This window comes from Oncorhynchus nerka, linkage group LG25, assembly GCF_034236695.1.
Source record: "Oncorhynchus nerka isolate Pitt River linkage group LG25, Oner_Uvic_2.0, whole genome shotgun sequence".
In the NCBI taxonomy this organism is placed as follows: Eukaryota; Metazoa; Chordata; class Actinopteri; order Salmoniformes; family Salmonidae; genus Oncorhynchus; species Oncorhynchus nerka.
In genome coordinates this window covers 18,482,360-18,497,751 of record NC_088420.1, presented here as the reverse complement: position 1 = coordinate 18,497,751, position 15,392 = coordinate 18,482,360, and the positions used below count along the sequence as shown (strand labels likewise).

The 15,392-nt window shown below is 40.9% G+C and overlaps 1 pseudogene; it reads left to right on the top strand.

Annotated features, from left to right (window-relative positions):
• LOC115109766 (paralemmin-1-like) overlaps positions 1-15,105 on the top strand; it is a 101,230-nt pseudogene extending 86,125 nt beyond the window's left edge.
• Positions 15,106-15,392: the final 287 nt, after the last annotated feature.

The window sequence follows — 15,392 nt, the reverse complement described above, 5'->3', positions numbered from 1 at the left end:
CCTTTTCTGAAGACTGGAACAGGAACTGGAGGAGCTGGAGACGGGCGTGTTGGTGACCTCCACCAAAGAGAGTCTGACAGATGCAGCCAAGGTGGAAGAAGCCAAGACTGCCGACAACAAAGTGAGCCCCCCACCCCTGAGGGCAGCTGGACATCGCAGGTCCACCGGACACTGACACACTATTAGAGACACGAGTATTTGCCTAGGGTGTGTGTGTGTGAAGGGGGGGGGGGCGTGTGTGTGAGTGAGTGTGCTGGGGGGGCATTTGAAGTAGGGGAGTGGGAATCGAGGGGAAGGGGGGCGGATTGCCAGAGCAAGCCTTGGGTCATAAATGAAAACAAAAATCTCTGTGTGTACAGTAACTGCCCATGTGATGGACTGACAGTGGCATGTCCAGTTGAGCAAATGCCATCAGTAATATCATTAGTGACAGTCCGGATGGGCCTGGAGAGTCAGACACTGGGTCTGACAAGCAGTGTATGGGGAAGAGTTGATGACGGGAGGGGGGCTCTTGTCCAAAGGGGATGTTCATATTGACAGCACACACTGGGCAGCTTTTAGCATGGGGGGTTTCATAGCAACGGCTAGAAAAGACGCTCTGTCTCTTCTGTCTCCTTCTTGAACTCGTTGGCTCTTTCCTTCACGAGTCAATATCCACTTCCTCAAACCATCCATGCTGGCACCGCTTTCCTCAAAGGGAAAGTTATTATATAATGTGGCATCTCTTTCTACCTCAGTCGTTTTTCTTGCTTCCTTGTCGGACATTGTTTTTATGGCATACCTCAATGGAAAATATATTCCTTCCCTTAAACTAGGTTTTCAAAGAAATATGTTAAATATGTGACACAATGTTCAATCATTATGAAGCTATGGTTTTAAATAAGAGTGTCTCTTAAAGAAGCAAATTCAATACCTCAGAACTGTGGGTTGTCAGGAGAACTTGAGTGGCGCAGCGGTCTAAGGCACTGCATCTGAAGTGCTAGAGGTGTCACTACAGACCCTGGTTTGATTCCAGGCTGTATCACAACCGGCTGTGATTAGGAGTCCCATAGGACGGTGCACAATTTGCCCAGTGTTGTCCGGGTTTGGCTGGGGTAGGCTGTCATTGTAAATAAGAATTTGTTCTTAACTTGCATCAAACATAATAACAAAATCTATACTGTTAAATTCATTGTTTTTGGAATTGCCAATTCTCCCTGACTGTCAAGCTTTTTTTTTTGTAATAGTTCTCAAAGATTATATGATAAAAAATATATTCTGTAGGTTCATTATCTTTTCTACATACTGTATATCTGGTTTTAGTCATTTAAGTTTACACTGAAAGCAATCAGCTCAAAGTATCTAGACATTTCTAGACACATTATAGTTTTCTGGGTCAGGTGATGGTACCTTGCTAGAGCCGTCAGAGACGCAAAGAGACATTTCTATACAAATTATTTCAGTGTTTTTTATGCTATTGAAATGCTTTCTGAAATTGAAATACATTTTCGGGATGGAAAAGCGCTAGTGAACTGAGCTCTAGAATTAAATTAATTGAGTCAAGTTTAGAGTAGAGGTGGAATCCCAAGCATATGTGTAGTGCAATTAAAACTTCTTCAGGATCTGTGTTTCCCCTGCGGGACGGTTGAGCTAATGTAGGCTAATGCAATTAGCATGAGGTTGTAAGTAACAGGTAGCCTAGTTGACGGCAGGTAACTTAGTGGTTGGAGTGTTGGACTAGTAACCGTAAAGGTTGCAAGATCAAATCCCCGAGCTGACAGATAAAAATCTGTCGTTTTACCCCTGAACAAGGCAGTTAACCCACTGTTCCTAGGCCGTCATTGAAAATAAGAATTTGTTCTTAACTGACTTGCCTAGTTAAATAAAGGTAAAATAAAAAAATTAACAAGAACATTTCCCAGAACATAGACAGATCGGATATTGTCTGAAAGCTTAAATTCTTGTTAATCTAACTGCACTGTCCAATTTACAATAGCTATTACAGTAGAAGAATGCCATGCTATTGTTTGAGAGTGTATAGTTTTGAACATGAAAAGTTATTTCTTAAACAAATTAGGCACATTTGGGCGGTCTTGCTACAAAATTTTGAACAGAAATGCAGTGGTTTCATTGGATCGGTCTAAAACTTTGCATGGACACTGAATCTAAATTGCATCTGGGCTGGAATAATACATAATGGCCATTATGGTACAAGAAAAATAAAAAATACATGTTTTTTTCTTTGTATTATCTTTCACCAGATCTAATGTGCTATATTCTCCTATATTCCTTTCACATTTCCACAAACTTCAATGTGTTTCCTTTCAAATGGTACCAAGAATATGCATATCCTTGCTTCAGGGCCTGAGCTACAGGCAGTTAGACTTTTTTTTTAAAGTTATTTTTTAAAAGGAACATTTAAAAAAAGGGGCCAATCCATAAGAGGTTTACCATTAGACCTTTACGTCAATCAAAGTATATTACCCTAAAATATGAATATTACTACAGGATGCATCCAATTTAAAAGTACTGCAATAAGAATACAATTATCAAAAGAGTGCATACCATAAGCCTTCAAAATGGCCTTGTAAGGACATTTTTTTAAAAATCAAAGTAACATAAAGGCATACAGCTTCACACACATTACCTAATCTAATCAACACAACTCAATCTAAATAAATGTGCCGCTCCCACTTTGGAATGAATACCGTCCAGCGAAACAGTTTAGTACCGCAACTCTGAAAAGAGAAATCCATAACGTATCCAATACAGTGTGTCGTGTCAAAATGTACAGCTCTTTATGAGCTATTGAAATAATACAAATGTGATAATTAAATTCATACAGTTACATGTATTTATGTCAACTCAATTTGAATCAGCTTTCGCTTGTGATTGAATCATCATGCTGTGCCTTGGCACCAGCAAGTCACCGTCACAAGGGTCACCATCTCTCATTCTATACGCCCTACAACAGTTTACATGTTTACTAGCATATAAGCATGATTTGATACAGTATATTCTCTGTTTGATCATGTGTTTTCTGGGTTTGATCATGTGTTTTTTGGGTTTGATCATGTGTTTTTTGGGTTTGATCATGTGTTTTCTGGGTTTGATCATGTCTTTTCTGGGTTTGATCATTAGTTTTCTGAGTTTGATGCTCTATGATGAATGGATTAAAATACTGTTCTCTCTCTCTCTCTCTCTCTCTCTCTCTCTCTCTCTCTCAGGCTCCTGCAGGCACTGTTCAAGGTAACACATCTTCATTCACACCTTATTCCTCACCTTTTTCTCCTCTTTTACAAGTCTGTTGTGTTTGTCTCTCTTTCTCCCTCCCGCTCTCATTCTTATCCCACTTCCTTGTTCGATGACCACTTATAGAGGTCAAGGAAGTGCTCAAAGTGCACAACAGCCCTCGTCTGGACATGTCCGGAGGTGCATCAGATATAATGAGAACAGGTGAGTCTTGGTACCCTGTAGATCACATACTGAGACACAGAGCAACATCTTAGAGAAATGCTGTTTTCAACCTATTTTTCCTTTTTTTTCCAGTCTTGAACATACAGTACCAGTCAAACGTTTGGACACACCTACTCATGCAAGGGTGTTTCTTTATTCATACTATTTTCTACATTGTAAAAACAATTGCGAAGATATCAAACTTATAAATAACACATAGGGAATCATGTAGTAACCAAAAAAGTGTTAAAGAAATCTAAATATATTTTATATTTGAGATTCTTCAAAGTAGCCACCCTTTGCCTTGATCACAGCTTTGCACACTCTTGGCATTCTCTCAACCAGCTTCATGAGGAATGATTTTCCAACAGTCTTGAAGGAGTTCCCACATATGCTGAGCATTTGTTGGCTGCTTTTCGGGTCCAATTCACCCCAAACCATCTCAATTGGGTTGAGGTCAAGTGATTGTGGAGGCCAGGTCATCTGATGCAGCACTCCCCTTCTTGTTCAAATAGCCCTTACACAGCCTGGAGGTGTGTTTTGGGTCATTGTCCCCCTAAATGCAAACCAGATGGAGTGGCATATCTCTGCAGAATGCTGTGGTACTGTAGCCATGCTGGTTAAGTGTGCTTTGAATTCTAAATAAATCACAGACAGTGTCACAAGTATAGCACCCCCACACCATCACACCTCCTCCTCCATACTTCATGGTGTGAACAACACATGCGGAGATCATCCGTTTGCCTACTCTGTGTTTCACAAAGACAGCGGTTGGAACCAAAAATCTCAGATTTGGACTCATCAGAACAAAAGACAGATTTCTACCGGCCTAATGTCCATTGCTTGTGTTTCTTGCCCCAAGCAAGTCTCTTCTTATTATTGGTGTCCTTTAGTAGTGGTTTCTTTGCAGCAATACGACCATGAAGGCCTGAATAACGCTGTCTCCTCCGAACAGTTGATGTTGAGATGTGTCTGTTATTTGAACTCTGTGAAGCATTTATTTGGGCTGCAATCTGAGGTGCAGTTAACTCTAATGAACTTATCCTCTGCAGCAGAGGTAACTCTGGGTCTTCCTTTCCTGTGGCGGTCCTTGTGGGAACCAGTTTCATATAGCGCTCAATGGTTTTTGCGACTACGCTTGAAGAAACTTTAAAAGTTCTTGACATTTTCCTGATTGACTGACCTTCATGTCTTAAAGTAATGATGGACTGTCATTTCTCTTTGCTTATTTGAGCGGTTCTTGCCATAATATGGACTTGGTCTTTTACCAAATAAGGCTATCTTCTGTATACCACCCTACCTTGTCACAACACAACTGATTGGCTCAGGCGCATTAAGAAGGAAAGAAATTCCACAAATTAACTTTTAACAAGGCACACCTGTTAATTGAAATGCATTCCAGGTGACTACCTCATGAAGCTGATTGATAGAATGCCAAGAGTGTGCAAAGCTGTCATCAAGGCAAAGGTTGGCTACTTTGAAGAATCTCAACAAAACAAACATGTTTGGTTACTACATGATTCCATGTGTGTTATTTCATAGTTTTAATGTCTTCACTATTAATCTACAATGTAGAAAATAGTACAAATAAAGAAAAACCCTTGACTGGTATCGTAGATGCCTCTTAACATAGATCTGAGTACAACATCTGATGTCAGCTTCATATAATTTAGTTACATTAATGATTTTTCTAATAAGAAACAGTGATTACCAAATAATCATTGACATTGATAGATATTACAGTGTTAGAGAATCTCACATTAACCCATAACCTAAATCTTCATTTTGCACAAAATGGCATTGGCACCCAACTGGATTGGGCACATAACAATTCAACAATCTATCAATTTTAGTACATTTACATTTACATTTAAGTCATTTAGCAGACGCTCTTATCCAGAGTGACTTAGATGAGCAATGAGGGTTAAGTGCCTTGCTAAAGGGGAAATCAACAGATTTTTCACCTAGTCAGCTCGGGGATTCAAACCAGCACCCTTTTGATTATTGGCCCAATGCTCTTAACCACTAGGCTACCTGCTACATCAATATGTAACTCCTCAGTGGATCTCATGATTATCAACACAACCAGTTTGAATTGCCAGTCAGTAGCTTCTTAGTAGTGCTCTCAGCAGTATCACATTTAATCTAACATGTCATCAAATCGTCATTTTGATGACAGTTTCATTGAATGACAGCAAAATAGCTGAATACTTGGCAATTTACCCCACTGTCATACACAACACCTCAGTATAGCTCAGGATATTGTAATCACAGCTACAAATTTCTGGGGACAGCTTCATCTCCTCTCTAGGGGGCTTTTCAGCAGTATCACACTGGGGCCCTCCTTCCTCCTCCTCCTCCTTATATGTGGGCCTCTGTCCCCTTTAATTAAACATTGACTTTCATCAGTCTCACAGTAGCCCTGAAAGGAGAGAGAGGGATTCCACTGAAGGGCTATACTCCACAGTGAGGGAGTGACTAATGAGTTATTTTACTTCTGTTTACTTCTGTTTACTTCTATTTTACGTCACCATACAACTCCCACCTAGAGAACCCTTTCTGAGCAGGGGGGTGGAATGGGGGGTGGAATGGGGCTACTTATTGTTTCATCAACACCTGCTGGGATTAAATGCAAATTGCCGATGCTTTCCTGGATTGGTTTGTTTTGGTAACATTTTGGTGTAATACGGCCATCATATAACAGCTAAATAACTATAAACTAAGAAAGGAACATAGTATGATCACCATACCCTGTACATACTCCACTCCCTGCAGGGTCTCAGGGGGAGTTGGGATATGCATGAAACACATTTCCGTTACACTCTTGTACAAGTGTCCATCCACAGTGTGTAACAAGACACATATAAACACCACCCACATTATGATTATTATAAACAAATAATAGATATACTGTAGATATCTAGCAGCTAGAAACGTTGATAAGGAACAATACAATGCAAGGGGACTGCAATGTGTGATCATTATAGAGGGACTGTTATGGGGGATCAATTTAGAGGAACTGTTATGGGGGATCAATATAGAGGGACTGTTATAGGGGATCAATTTAGAGGGACTGTTATAGGGGATCAATATAGAGGGACTGTTATGGGGGATCAATATAGAGAGACTGTTATGGGGGATCAATATAGAGGGACTGTTATGGGGGATCAATTTAGAGGGACTGTTATAGGGGATCAATGTAGAGGGACTGTTATGGGGGATCAATTTAGAGGGACTGTTATAGGGGATCAATATAGAGGGACTGTTATGGGGAATCAATATAGAGAGACTGTTATGGGGGATCAATATGGAGGGACTGTTATGGAGGATCAATATAGAGGGACTGTTATGGGGGATCAATATGGAGGGACTGTTATGGGGTATACATTTACATTTGAGTAATTTAGCAGAATGTGCTGTAGTACCTGCATGTGCTGTAGTACCTGAATGTGCTGTAGTACCTGAATGTGCTGTAGTACCTGAATGTGCTGTAGTACCTGCATGTGCTGTAGTACCTGCATGTGCTGTAGTGCCTGAATTTGCTGTAGTACCTGAATTTGCTGTAGTGCCTGCATGTGCTGTAGTGCCTGCATGTGCTGTAGTGCCTGAATGTGCTGTAGTACTTGCATGTGCTGTAGTACCTGAATTTGCTGTAGTGCCTGAATGTGCTGTAGTGCCTGAATGTGCTGTAGTGCCTGAATGTGCTGTAGTGCCTGAGTGTGCTGTAGTGCCTGAGTGTGCTGTAGTGCCTGAATTCACTATGTGTGGGTGGTAAGGTACATAGTCACGTGGGAGGAACTATTTTAATGACTGACCACTTGGGTATTTGATCACAGCTAAGTACTCATAGCTAAGTACTTAAGAGAAGACTAAATCAATGAGAATACCATACAACATGTTGCATTCTCTGAAGTGATTTGGTATACTGTATTTCATGTCCTCTATTTGTTGTCACTCTCAGGTGTGTTTCTGTACTGTATTTTCCCCTAACATGTGTCTTCTGTCCTAATCTTCACAGTGATCAACTGTCTGTCTCTGTGTTTGTCTATCTGTTTGGGTGTGTGTATGAGTTTGTGTGAGTTTGTCTCTTCGCCTGCATGTCGGTCTGTTCTTATTCATTCCTGCAGACATTCGATGTGATTTGTGACTAAAGGGATTAAAACAAGTAGAGTAGTGCTTGTAAAGAGATGGTATACTGAGTATTCAGTTCTCACAGTGGAGATACCCTATATGTCCTTATCCTCAGACCATGCAATGTTGCCTAGGCAACGCAGCTCCGCCGTCGTCATGCCAGCGTTAGATTCACACACAGTGTGCACATCACGACAAATTATAGTGTTGCTTTCAAAAAAGCTAAGTAGTTTCACAGTGTCAGCTGTGGCCTAATAGCATAATTATCCAAATGAATTTTGTACATGCTTTCTTTGAAGGAAAAAGGAAACCGCCACTGCTCTTGATAGTACGTATCCTTATTAAAGATCAGTGATACTATCAAGAGCAGTGTGCGCTTTCCTTTTTCCTTCATCTTCTTCAACTGTTACCATGCACCTGCAAAAATGATGCTCAGATGTGCGAGTGCCTTTTTGACTTTTGAAGTACATGCTTTCTTTACAACCTGGTGTGCACGAAATTCTGCAAACATATGGCTCACTTTTCCCATCCAGTATCTACCCCAGTCAAAGGAATATCATGAATTGTAGTTATGTTTACTTCATGTGTGTTGGTGTTACACGGGCATACTGATTTGGTGGCTAGTGTTTATTTATTTCACCTTTATTTAACCAGGTAAGCTAGTTGAGTTCTCATTAGTGTAGATTGATTTAGTGTGGCTTTTAGTGGAACATTGTAGCATTGTTGTGTAGAGTGGTTGTCTTTAAAACAAATTACAGTGCAAACGAAAGAGAGAAGGAGAGAGAGAGAGAGAGAGGCTATGTAGTGTGTAACATATAGATATGTGGGATGACTGTGAGTGTGTGTGTGTGAGAGAGAGGACAATTCTGCAGGGCCCTAACATCTCCTCTTGTTGACATCCAATGCAACCAGCGATGTACTCAGTAGAGATCACCGTTGAGAGGGACAATGTCACGGGCGAGACTAAGGTGTTGTCCACCAACACCCTACTGCCCATTAACCTCTCTGGGCAAGGGGTCAAGGTGTATGAGGATTACCAGAAAGGTGATTTCCCAACGTGATTTTAACAGCAAAAGGAGACACTCAGCTAAGACATGCACAGTGAATGCCTTTACGAGAAGTGTTAACAGCTATGACTTTATCACTAAATATTTTATGTACAAGAACAAATTGATAACAGTAATATGACAAGATGGTAAACGTTTTCTCTGAAGATTAAGATATTATCTTGGATAAGTCTACCTAAAATTATAGTTATTACAGACATTGCTTGTTTGATCGTAGCCAATTAAAGACAGGCTACATCTTGTGGTTCAATAAACTTCATAATGTATTTTCACTTTATATAAAAGCTTCTTTATACTCTGTCTCATATAATGACTGGCGTGAATCCACTCATTGCCAGTAGATATTTTTGTACTTAATTTTACTTCTCGTGAAGCAAAAGAACTACATACAGATGTAGGATGTTAATTTGATCACCCTGTTGCAGGAGACCTTTCCAGCAATGCAGGAAATGTTTCAATACGAGTGTATTTGAGGCTTCTGAAGTTTGTCATTTCCACTTAGAAATTTCAGACTTGATTTTCCCTTATGAAAATGTATTTACTCTTTCAAAAATGTATATTCATTATAATCCACATAATAACTTACATTTCCTGTTGATGCATTATTACTGTCCTGCTGTAGCAAACTGGCTCAAATTAAGACTCTACATCTGTAGTTAAGCATAGTATGACAAAGTGTTGCAGGGTGACCAATAAATCCATCCCTACTTATAGACCTGGTTTTAAGCCAATAACTCTACTTCAATAGTTATATTTGTGAATGTGAACTTGGGCTATTATGTATTGGTTCAAAACCCATTTCAAATGGTCCTGTTGGTCTCCCTGTAGCTGTTTTGGTTCACCTGTTGGTATTGGGCATGACCCTTCACTAGTATTATCAGATCAGTGATTATTGCTTCACGGATGGAGGCATTTAAAAAAAAATTGAACAGGGTCTAGTTCTCCATGCTCTCATGAGTCTCTTCTGTTAGTGACACGTCTGTCACTCTCCTTTCTCTCTCTCCATCTCTCTCTCTCTCGTAGTGGTACACGAGGTGAACGGGGAGAACGGGGTCCACCAGCTCAGCGCCAACGAGGTGGACGAGCTCATCCACAAAGCTGATGAGTCCATGATGAGCGACGCCACCAATGCTGAATTGGCTGCCGAGCAGCAGACGACACCCAAGAAGGAGATCACAGGCATGGAGGCCAAGGCAGGTGGCGCTAGTCCCCAGCCAGGTGGAGGCGAGATGGAGGCCAGCGCCGAGAACCCCGTCACTATGGTGTTCATGGGCTACCAGAGTGTGGAGGACGAGACAGAGACCAACAAGGTGCTGGGCCTGGAGGGTACCGTCAAGGCCCAGCTAGTGGTCATCGAGGACGGCGAGGGCAAGAATGTGACGGTTGGGCCCACTCCAGCCACCGTGACCGTCACAGAGGGAGGCGCCAAGGAAGAGCAGTCTCCCCCACCCAACGGCAGCGCCGCTGACCCCGCCAAGACCCCCCAGGAGACATCCTCCGCAAAGGAGAAAGGGGGTGAGCCAGAGGGGGGTACCACTGAGTTAAACAACAAGGAGAAGCAGCCTTGCAAGTGCTGCACCATCATGTGAGCAACTGTTTGTTGTGTGGCTGAATTCCCCCCGGAACTTGACTTTTCAAGGAGAAATGACAAACCAACAACAACCATAACGTCATGACAACCAACAAACCCCTCCCCCCACCGTGAAAAAAAAAGAATACATGTTCTTTATCTTCTGTTGTTTCCCGACTTCGTTTGAAGTATTTCATCATCATCTCATCGTCTCCTTTCCTTCTTTTGACCTTTTTTATTATTTCAGGTTTGGTTGTGCGAAAGAAGAGCAATCCCTACCTCCTCACACTTTGAGATTTCTGAGGGAGAGAGGAGATAGAAAAGGAAGGATAGAAAGAGAGGGAGGAAGGGGTTTGTTTACTCACCCAGCATTGTCCAACAAGCATTTTTTTAAATGACATCTCTTATACACCACCATGAATTGTGTAATCTTAACTTTCTGTATGATGGACAGATATATCTCTCTATGTATCTCTATATATACATTGTTTATTTTAAAGATATATTTATTTTACTTTTTATTTTTTGAAAATGCCCTTTGGAAAGTGTTTTTGACAGAAGCATGGTATTCATAGTTTTTTTCTGTCCTGTGCTAGAGCATTTTAGATAAAAACGGGGACATGATGGAACATTTGGAATATTTATGTTAGAACGTTTTATTGGATTTTGATTTCCAGAAAAAAAGAAAAAAAAGTTACTTTGGAATGTCTGAGACAGACACAACACTGATATATGGGATGTCTGTGACAAACACAACACTGATATATGGGATGTCTGAGACAGACACAACACTGATATTTAGAAGTGACATGCAATGAGACGTCAGTGATATTGATGACATCGAAGTACTGTGTGCGTGCGTGTGTGTATGAGCATGCATAAGTGTGTGTGCTGGTTTAAAATGACCTCATTGGTCCTTATATCATCCTACACTACACTACCCACAATCCCCATCACCTATTTTCTTTCTGGAAGAAAACACAATCCATGCAATTATTTTGTGATTTCCCTGCAAACAAATCAGCTACACTAGTTCGACAACACTAGTATTGAATTGAATAACGTGTGAAGGTCATTCATACCGAAGCTTGAGACTGATGAAATTAATGCCCATCTGTAAGGCTTGATGTTTGTGTGATTCGCCCCCACTTAACTACATTATCCAGAATACCACTGCCCCTTTAATATAAATAATGTTGCTTACAGCTGCCTTTGTGATAACACTAACTATTTTTCATGAACTCATTGACATAATCCTGGCTCCTGATGTTATGACCTAGCAACTAACAGCTGGGTTTTGAAATAATGGTCGGCGTGGACAGGCCCTTCCAATGTCCCGAAGATTTTCAGCTGGATATTAACTACTGTGGAATTGGTGCATGGAGCATAATCTGTTGTTTTAAATGGCAGCGCATATCCTACCAAACTGTGTTGCAAATACTGCAAGAATTTGCTCAATTCAGACATTAAGGAAGAGTGACATTTGAATGGGGGTCGGGGGTCATATATTTCCCTCAGAGTCTGTGTGGGAGGAGATTCATTATAAGAGTATTTGGTTTTCTGTTTTCCTGTTTGAACTCTACTGTCAGGCCTTGGTTTTGTCATTTGTCAACGAAACCAAAGAAAACCGTTCAAATAGGCCTATTTTTCATTGTGTATCTATCACAGGAGGTTGGTGGCACCTTAGTTGGAGAGGACGGGCTTGTGGTAATGCCTGGAGCGGAATCAGTGGAATGGTATCAAATACACCACACACGTGGTTTCCATGTGTTTGATACCATTCCATTTGCTCGGTCCCAGACATTATTATGAGCTGTCCTCCTCTCTGCAACCTCACTGGTATCTATCGACATGTGAGGCAAAAAGCAGGGAATTTCAAGAAGAACATTCCAAGAAGTTTTCAGAATCCTTTTTCCTACCCTCCTCTGAGTGGTCAATTTTGCTCCAAATTTGGTGTTTTTTTTCAGAGAACAATAGATGTTTTTGCAGTGTGGCTACATTTGAACAGCTGTGTTTTACTTTCCCTTGGCTTGTGTGTGTTTGTTAGCTGCAGCTATAGCATTCTTTACATCTTGCCATTTTGGAGCCAAATTTCCAGCTAAGCTGAGGGTCATGTTATCATTGTCCAGTGTATTTTTCCCAGTGGTGAGTTGAGTCAGTTGAGTTGGATTAGGTAAACTAGGAGTCCGAACTCAGTGACACGCTCATATGTAACCGTGGTCCAAGTGTTATTATTCGCATCCGAAATAAAACAAACATTTTGTTTTCAAAGATGGTCTGCATTATCTTGAAGTGAGTCCAAGAAGTGAACCAGAGGTTTGCCATCTTTGCATCATGTTTGACTATTCCTCTTTTAATATTGTTCCATGTGTATTTATACCATTCCATTGATATGTATAGAGCTCTATATGTTATTTAAAGGGTTAATGTCTTTGTGAGGGTTCAAATCAAGAACATGATGGAGAATAGATTAAAAATAACCAGGTCTGATAGGCCTTGTCAAAATTATGCTGGAGAATCCATTGCACTGGTTAGAGCGTTGGACTAGTAACTGAAAGGTTGCAAGTTCATATCCCCAAGCTGACAAGGTACAAATCTGTCGTTCTGCCCCTGCCCTAACAGGCAGTTAACCCACTGTTCCTAGGCCGTTATTGAAAATAAGAATTTGTTCTTAACTGACTTGCCTAGTTAAATAAAGGTAAAAAAATGATCATGTAAAATATATTATGAAATAATATTCTTTGCCAATTCCCTTCAATCCCACTTCCTCATGCACATTCAAAGGGGCAGGGCAATCATTGATAGGCCGACACATCCTCCAATATGCTGCTCAGCATCCTGCAAGGAGCATAAAAAGCTGACACAGTGAAATGTGCGTTACTCTATAGTAGTGGTCCCAACCTTTCTCGGTTACTGTACTACCAACTGAATTTTGTTCTGCCCAGAGTACCCCTGCAGTACCCCCTCATGTGCATTTTACCAGTAGGCCTATGGTCGCATGAGTCTTCTCAAGTATCCTCTGTGGATAGGCCAAGTGGTCCTAGTACCGGTCCTATCACTGCTCTATAGGACAGTCACACTATCTGTAGTGTTGGTCTAGAATACTTTCGATAAAAAACACTGACTTCGAATTCGCTTAGGCATTGCTGACGACCAGTCCTTGTCGAATAATATTCCCACACTGCTGGATCCAAATCTATGCAAGAACTCCCATTCATGAAAGCTGCCAACATTAGCATCAGCAAAATCATCATAAAGCTGTAGCATTGAGGACAAGCAGCAGCACTGATAAGAGTTCATCAGTATATCACAAAGGCCAAGCATTGAACCATGCCCATCCTTTCCTTTGCAAAAGATGATCCTTTTTTATTTCCTAAATATCTGCTTGCTAACAGTTTACGACATATGTGTGTGGCTCAGCCTCAGTAGCTGTTAGCATATATTTGGTTTGTCAATTTCAATTTGAACGGTGGAAAGAAGATTTCATATGTTGTCACTGCCAACATGGCAGCACATCACATGTTGGGATGGATACATGTGGGTTGTGGGTTTTTGTGGTGCTAAATCATTGATACTGTTATATCTGACAGCCAAAGTTTAGATATTATTTTAGATATACATTTCTGCAGCTTGTGTTTCAAGAAAATCACTGATATTTCTATTTGCAATAGGAAATAGTGTCAGCAAGAGTCATTTTCTAGGCACACCTCAACAAGGAAGTGTTTAATCAGTTAAATTCCAAGCTTATTTGAAGCAACAACTAGGTGTTCTGTTTTTAAAGTTTTTCTTTTAGGATAACATGCAACAGTCATCTCAAAACTGAAACAGTGAACAGTCATACATCTCTTTGTTCTAACACAAACATACTGTACAAATGCACTTACTGTAGGGTGGTCAAACTGAAAGCCATAGTGTTCTTGGTGGAAGAAATCGTCCATACCATTAGAGTCAGAGAGAACATTGGTGACCATAACCTAATCAAATTTGTCCATCCACAATGAAATATGGTGACACTTAAGTTAAAAAAGGACTTACATAACACCTTCATAACATTTCTTTAGAGGAAAGAATTACATGGCACTTTGAGAGGGACTTGGAAATCAACGATACAGTGTTTAATTTAGTCTGTTCTATTCACACCGTTCATTTTGCTGCCTTCAACAACTTTGAGCTTCAAGGTTAACAAACATCAATGTCAATGAAGGATAATGAATGCCAATTATGTTCTTATGAAGGGTAATGATTGCATGGACATCTCCACTAAAGTGCAGATCCATCCTACTGAGCAGTGGGTAGAATTTACTCGTAACCACTGATACAGGGTCAGATTTGATTTTATCCCTAATGGCTAAGGTTAGGATTGGGAGCTAGGTAATCTGATCCTAGATCTGTGGTGAAGGGTGACTTCTGCCTCAAGCTCGTTTTGAATACCCAATACTTCTCCTTCCTCGGTCCCTCTGTCTTGCTGAGCTTGGTGTAGTAGCAGAGGCTTGTCGCCCCTGGCAACCACTGTCTGCACTGCCAGCGCCATGGTTACCTCATGACTCTTGCTCTGCAACAGCACCCCCCTGTTGGTTCTTATCAATATTTACATTCCATTTCCGACTTCTCTCTCTCTCTACACACCCCCAATGCCTTGTAGTCTGGCCCCTGGTCAGGCATCTTTTTTGTAAATGTATATATATAAGTATCTACATATAAATGTCTGTCGCTCTCTCGTCCTCTTGTGTAGACTCCTAGATCTTTGTGCTCATGGCAGTCAGTCAGTGAAGGGCCCAGGTAATAGAGTGGGTGTCAACACACTGCTGCTCTTCTTATGCTTTGTAGTTGCCAAGGTCTGCTTTCTCATAAACTGGAATGTGCTGTAGAGGAAACGACAAATAAAAATGTGATGTGCTTCAATGGTCTCTCTCGGTCTCTCTGTTTTGTTTCTGCGTTTTCTCCCTCCGTCTTGAAATGTGTTGTCTCCTTAGTCAATACAGATGAAGGTGGGTGCTGGTGTGAGTGTGTGTTTGTGTGTGTGTGTCTTTAGCCTCAGTTCTTAGTTTAAAGTTGTAAGGCTCTCGAAGGCCTGCATTGTGAAATCCTCACAGTTCCTTCCTATGAACAAAGGTCCTGTCCACCTATCCACCAAAATGAAATGTTTTTACACTGCTAATCTAGGACCTGCTGCAACATTGTTACAGCCA